Source organism: Mustela erminea, chromosome 7, assembly GCF_009829155.1.
Source record: "Mustela erminea isolate mMusErm1 chromosome 7, mMusErm1.Pri, whole genome shotgun sequence".
Classification (NCBI taxonomy): domain Eukaryota; kingdom Metazoa; phylum Chordata; class Mammalia; order Carnivora; family Mustelidae; genus Mustela; species Mustela erminea.
In genome coordinates, this window is record NC_045620.1 from 43,421,135 (window position 1) to 43,428,929 (window position 7,795).

Consider the following 7,795-nt stretch of genomic DNA (forward strand, 5'->3'; position numbering starts at 1 on the left):
CTATACTCAAATCAATGCTAATTGGCATGCAAATCAATTAGGAGCTACGAGTCAAATTCCAATTCAGAAATTCTTTTTTTTTTTTCTTTTTCTTTTTTCTTAAAGTAGGCTCCATACCCAGCATGGAGCCAATATGAAGCTCAAACTCACAACCTTGAGTTTGGGAGTTGGACATAGATTGAGCCACCCAGGCACTCCTAATTCAGAAGTTCTTGAGTGAGAGGCCTGAGATGCTGCATTTCTAACCAGCTCTAGATGATGCAGATCCAGGGACCACACTTGAGTAGCAAGAATATAAACTATTATGCTATGTTGTCCCACAACATTTGGTGGACATGTCAAATCCTGATGTTGAATGTGGGAGTAGAAGGTATAAATGTAGAAATCAATACAAGGAGCTTCAAATTCTCCAGATGAGCAGATGTTGGAATGAAGAGTAAGGGTCAAGCTTTAAGTATATAAGGAGTCATGAAAGGAATTTTTAGGATCTTAGGTTTTTAGGAAGTGCCAATTCTGGATTTGCTTGTCTTCTACTTTCCCAGGTGGTTCAACTCTAGTAGACACAGACTTTTTTTCTGGGCCTGGCTCATCCCCTTGAATATCTCCAGAAACAGACTAGGTCCACAGTGTTTGCTTGTGGCCTGGATGGCATGTGGGGAAGGCAGAGATGTATACCCTCAAAGGGTGGACTTGGGAGTAGTCATTATGGTCTTGTTTATAGCTTCAGAAGTGGGAGATCATAAACTTTCTCAGGTTAGGTGGACTAAATTAGGGGTGGCTTCTCAGAGATCAGATTCTAGGAGGTTGGGCTTCTCCCAGCTCTTAGTCAAGTGGGAGCTGTGTGAACTTGCTAGAAACTCCAGGATAGATGAAGCGTTGTGAGAGAGAGAAAGGAAAGAGGCTTCACTTAATGTAGATGGATTGCACCTGAGGGGGGGGGCAGTCTGCATAGTGTGTTGGAAAGGGAAGTGGTTCCCAAGGAGAATGCAATTCTCAGTTGATTTCTTTTGACTTGTTTAAGGGATAGGTGGGATGTGGAATTTAAGTAACTTTACCTGGTCAGTGCAAACAGGCACCTGCATACTTTTGATTCCAAGAAGGGCTTTCCCCTTGGTGCCTGGGTGGCTCAGTGGGTTAAAGCCTCTGCCTTCAGCTCAGGTCCTGGGATCCAGTCCCACATTGGGCTCTCTGCTCAGCAGGAAGCCTGCTTCCCTCTCTGTCTCTCTGCCTGCCTCTCTGCCTACTTGTGATCTCTGTCTGTCAAATAAACAAAGAAAATTGCAAAAAAAAAAAAAAAAAAGAAGGGCTTTCCTAGGTTAGCCAGAAGCATTCCCCAACATGGAAATCTGCATGACAAGCAGAAAGGGCCGAGCTTAACAATGAAGGTAATATGTATTACTCAGTACATGGACCAAAAGGTTTTTAGGTGCATCATTTCATCTATGCCCTGTACAATCCTCATTTTACATGTGGAGAAATTGGGTACAGGAAACGGAAGAAAGTTGCTGAAGACTATAGAGCTAGTAAATGGTGAGATCAGGGTTTAAATTATCTCCACCTGTATCTTTGAAGTTTGTTTACTGAACCACAGTGGTATACTTTCCCTAATAGATGGGGACCAACATTCTTGTTTTATCCAGTTAAGAAAACTGTGGCTTAGTAAATTTGGGGGGTTTATCCAGGAGGCTAGGACCCCAGTCAAGATCTCATATTTTCTTGGTTATCTCACCTTTTTAGTCAAATTGAAAACTTTCTGAGGGCAGAATCCCTGCTCTATTTTTCTCTGTAGTATGAGCTCCCAGTATATACTAGGTGCTCAACTAATGTCTAGTGAGTGAGTGGGCAGTATCAGACTTAGTTCAGTTGTTAGCTAAATCTGGTATTGGTATGGTCTGTAGTGTCTAGAACTCTATTTTATTAGGTGCTTGAAGGAGGAATCTCCTAGCAAAGGAAAGGAGCTTGGTTCCCCAGAGTTGTGGCAACCTTCTATAGATGTTCTCATTACCCAAACCATTTTGTTTTTTGATTCAACTCACCACTCCTCCTATAAGCCACCCAGTCTCTTATTCCTCTATGTTAACTACACATGGCTTTAGTCACTATGCAGCAGTGTCCAGTAGAATTTTCTGTGATGATATAAATGTCCTATATCCTTACTGCTCAACATAGCAGCCAGTAGCCACATGTGGCTATTGAGCCCTGGAAATGAAGCTAATGCAACTAGGGAACTGAATTTTGAATTTTATTAAATTTTAATTAATTTAAGTAGTTTAATTTAAGTAGTTACATGTGGCTAGTGATTACCATATAGTAAAAGGCAGATCTAGACTTAACTCCCACTTTGCTTCCACAACCCAGGTTTCTACCTTGAGCCTCCAAATTAATTTGTATCTGACTATTGAATACTGCCTGATCTCAACGACCAAATCAGTTCCCTCTAGAATGCCTTATTAGCCCCATGCCAAGTCTGAGTTTTGTTTGCGTTCTTGATCCCACACAGCTGATCACCTACTACCTGGTTGCTTAGCTGGAAGTCACCTTGGTGTTTCTTGATGCTCTTTCTTTTACACATGGAGACTCTCCTTCCTGTTATCCTTCCTCTTGCCACTGGCTTTGTTCTAATGTTAATCACCTCCTGCCTGGACATTTGCAATGATCTTCCCATTGAGTCTCTTTTCTTTATGCTTCCCCTGGCTTGTGGTTGATTGCATCGCTGGTCCCAATTCTTCAATCCTCTGTAATAGAATCATCCATTTGTCATGTCTTCATGGTGGATGGACTTTGAGGTAGGGCTTGGTCATGTTACTTGCTTTGACCACTGGGATTTTGACAAGAGTAATTTGAGCAGAAACTTGGAATGTGCTTGTGCATCTGGGCTTGCCTTTTGTGCTTCTGCTAGGACTCTGAGAAGAAAATGCTCTGGGTAACTTCTGGCCCAAGGAGGATGAGAGATACTTGAAGTAGACCTGAGCCCGATAGATAGTTTGGAGTTAAGCCTAGTCAACCCCAGCTAAGGTCACCTATAGCCAAAACACAGGCACAAGAGTGAGAAGTAAATGTTTATTGCTGTATGCCACTATGATTTTAGAGTGTTTGTTATTCGGCAAAATCTGACTAATACAGAGTTTTCACCTCTTCTCCTTACTGCCAAGTCTCCATTGTGAAACATAGATCTATCTTGTTATTGGTATACAGTGTCTGATTTTTCCTGCAGGATGAAATCCAAATGTTTATCCTGGCATGGAAGCCCTGCCTTGCCCAACCTCAGCTTCTTATTTCCATCTCACTCTACATGATGCTGATTACTCATTTACCACCCAGAATACTTGAAGGTTTGAAGTATGATTTGGACTTTGTCTCCTTCATACATTTGTTTTGTCTTTCCTTCTGCTTAAACTTTTATGCTGTACCAGTTTTGTTAATTCCTACTTATTCTTCAAAGCCAGCTTAAATTCGACCACTTAGAAGTGTCCCATTTATGACTTCATGGTACTTCACTGTATTACTGTTAGAAAACTAATTTCATGGCATTGTAGCAGATTGTATCTGTGACCTGACCTATGCTGATAGCTTTAGGGAAGTGACTTTGTTTTATTCATGCTTGTGTCCTTCATATCTAAGCCTAACCCATTTCTTGGCATAAAGTAGATGCTCAAAACAGGTGTAATGAGTAAATGTTAAGGGACGTCATTTGGCAGTCTGCCCTTCTAGGCGGTGTGATGAGCTTGTCGGGAGCAGATTAATTTAAAGGTCTCATGCAAGCAGCATTCCTGTGGTTCTCAGAGTAATTCTGCCAGCAAAGGAGTTATGCCTGGCAGAATCTATTAGAGATTCTGTCTGTTCTGTTCCAGAATAGGTGGGGAGGCAGCATAGTGCCATACTTGGATTACGGGACAAGAGAACCAGTTTGTCACCCTGGCTTTGTCAGCAACTTTTCTTCTTATCTCACTGAGCTTCAGGTTCTTTATACAATGAGGTTCTTGGATTTGAGAGTCTCCCCAGGCACTCCCGGATCTGATGTACAGCTGGGATCCCTACAGAATTCCTCAGGTCCCCAGGAGATATGAAGAGCCATGAAGAGTGGGGCAGCTGGATTAGGGAAACTAGTCCCTCACTGTGGTCAGGGAATTTGGTTCTCACCAGCTTTCCCTGGGCTTATATTCTTATATCCAAATACTGGATAAAACTGACACCAAAACACAGTAGCTTAAAATATTTATTTATTATTTCTCATGCTTTTGTGGGTTGGCTAGGTTTATCTGGGCAGATTTTGCTGGGGATCTCCTCTGTAGTTATAGTCAGATGATGGCTGGGAATGGAGTTATCTAGAGGCTTAACTTGGCTGGATGTCCAAGATGCCTCAACCTCATGGTTAGCAGCTGATGGTAGCTGTCAGCTGGGGCTGTCACTGGAGCATCACATGGCATGTCCATGTGATGTTGGCTTCTCACATTATGGTGGTTGACTTCTAAGTAGGAACAACCCAAGATTAAGCGTTCCTAGTGCCTCAGGCAGAAGCTGCAAGATTTCTTATGACCAAGGCTCAGAATTCTCAGAACATCATTTTTGTCACATTTTTGGATAGGCAAGACAGTAAGGCCAGCCCATATTTAAGAAATGAGGCACAGACCCAGCCTCTCCATGGGAGGAATATTGAGGAATGTGCAGCCCTCTTCAATTCATCTCAGCCTAGGAATGTGCTGAGATAAGGATCTTGGAACTCAAAAATCTTTTAAGACTGGAAAAGCCCAGTTGAATATGGCTAAACATTTTGGGGTGCCTTGGGGGCTATCCTCAAGGTTGAGAAGGGGTAAAATAAGATTATATTAGATTAAATAAAATTGGATTAGATTAGATTTCATCCTAATTTTGATCAGAGCATCTCTCTGAGATTTGGGTTCAGCTGTTCTTTTTTTTAAAAGAGTTCCATGAGTTTTAAAGGTAACGCCATGATCAGGGTTTTGAATGGGTCCCACAGGCTTAGAAAACAAATGTATGTTGAGTAAGTTGTCCCCTAGGCATTTATAGTTCATTCTGGGTACCTACCACAGAAGACAGAGATGCAGTCTTGGCCTGACCTTATAGATAGAAGTGCTTTCTTAGATTGGGGCTTCTCAGGAGCCCAGGCAGAACTTGAGGAGACTCTCTTCCCATGGAAAAACACACTTTGGAACTTTGTTAAATTTCTCACTGGTCTAGATTTCTCCTGGAATATTATTTTTGTTAAAATTAAGTATGAAATATAGACCAGGTGTGAGAATTCCTTGAACAGACAAAATCATTTCAACCCATATAAGGAAAAACTAAATATAGCGTATTTTATCAACATAAGCAAATCTTAAGTTACTTCTTGTATGTCTCTGATAATCATAAAGGAAATTGAAGTCATCTTCCTAAAACTAATATGAGATAACTTTTAAATTTTTTTATTTTTTAAAATTTTATGTAAATTCAATTGATTAACATATAGTGTTTTATTAGTTTCAGAGGTAGAGTTCTGTGATTCATCAGTTGCATATAACACCCATTGCTCATTATACCATATGCTCTTCCTCATGCCCATCACCCAGTTACCCCATCCCCCCACCCACCTCCCCTTCAACAACCTTCAGTTTGTTTCCTGTAGTTGAGTCTCTTACGGTTTGTCTCCCTCTTTGATTTCATCTTATTTAATTTTTCTCTCCCTTCCCCTATGATCCTCTGTTTTGTTTCTTAAATTCCATATATGAGTAGTCATATGATAATTGTCTTTCTTTCATTGTATTATTTCACTTAGCATAATACCCTCTAGTTCCATCCATGTTATTGCAAATGGTAAGACTTCATTATTTCATTCTTTTTGATGGCTGAGTAATACTCCACCACGTGTACGTGTGTGCATGTGCATGTGCGTGTATGTGCACACATGTGTGCTACACCTTCTTTAGCCATTTATCTGTCAAAGGACAACTGGGCTCTTTCCATAGTTTGGCTATTGTGGACAATGCTGTTATAAACATTGAGGTACAAGTGCCCCTCTGGAACACTACATTTGTATCTTTGGGGTAAATCCCTAGTGTGCAATTGCTGGGTCATAGGATAGCTCTATTTTTTAGCTTCTTGAGAAACTTCCTACTGTTTTCCAGATAATTACTTTTAACCAATTCTCTGCTATCTGGAAACCCCATTAAAATAACCAGTCATTGTAAGGTTAAACAACTTCCTCATTTTCACTTTATAAACCACCCTGTAATGCCATGCCCCTGAGCTTCATATCAGTTTTAAATTTTGAAATCTCCAGTTCACAAACTGTTCTTTTTTTTAATTTTTAAAATTTTTTATAAACATATAATATATTTTTATCCCCAGGGGTACAGGTCTGTGAATCGCCAGGTTTACACACTTCACAGCACTCACCATGGCACATACCCTCCCCAATGTCCATAACCCCACCCCCCTTCTCCCACACACACTATTCTTATATGCCCAATTAACTCTTACTAAATACTATTTATTGATCTAGTGGTTTTAATTTTGCTATTTCTGGATTTATGACATTGTTAACTCAGTTTTCTGCTTGAAGTCTGGGTCCACAAGTTGTACAATCTGTAGCACTTGTCATACTTCTATCATCTGGTGTATCATGAACTTTAAAAGAAGATACTAACTGAAGCCCTTTTTGAAAAAGCCTAAGAACATCAACTTTCTATGCTGTTCATTGTCATTTGCCCCATTAGACTGAAATCCCTTTGGGGGTAGGAAGTGGGGTTTCCTCATCTCTGTGTCCTCCTGGTATCCCATTTGCACACAGGATGTTCTCAATGATGTTTATACCTAGGTTGGATGAATTTAAAACCTCCAAGCTGTCCTAATGACTGTTTCCTTGGGAATCCCTTCATAAATCTCTGAGTGGCCCTGGATTCAGTTCTTTGAAGAAAATGTTTTGCACTTAAAAGGGAGAGGGCTATCTTTCCTCCTTTGATGGATTGGTGGCTGGGCTAGAGTGAAGAGAGGTGACTCACCATAGAGGTTAGGGTGGATGGCGGGGCAAGGGGAGGAAGACTTGACTGTCATGCTACTTGGGGAACCTCTCCAAGGTTGGGTTTGTCATGTTCCTTGTCTGCTTTTAGTCATTGGGGTTATTAGGTTCTGTTGCAAATGGCCCTGATTCTCAACTGTTAGAAGTATAAGATAGGCTCAGAATAATCCAGGTCCAAAACCTGCCATAAATTTGTCATGATTTGATATCCCTTTTCAGGCACCACACTGAGGATGCATATTTACGTATATCTGATGGAGGCTTGGGAATTAGCACATGTCCTTGGCCCCTCTGGGTGCAAATGTCAGTGGGAAAAATGGAAAAGCAATAGCTGGTCCCTGCAAGGACAGCACTCACCCTGCCACTTCCTTCTCCCTCAAATTACTGGTTGGTTTAGTTGAAGGGCTCTTCCTGGCGTGTGTGGCTGTTTGCTGGTGGGGACTTGGGGTAACAGGAGTGAATCTTTCTGGACTGATGAAGCCAGACAATATGGAAGTCTTGAGCCTTCAGTAATAGAATCTGTCTTGGTTTGAGTTTCCTCCCAAGAGTAGAGTCTGAGACTGGAGCTTGGGTGCAGGTAGTTTTCTGGGAGGTGCTCTTAGGAGACAGAGGGTTGGAACCAAGGAGGATGAGACAGGGAAAGAGAAAGAATCAAAATAAGGTTGTATTACTGTGAACATCCAACAAATACTATGTTTTGCAAAGACCTCTAAGAAGCATAGAGAATGTCCGCCTGAATGACAAGAGACTGGAACACTTATTCACTTGTGCCTTCTT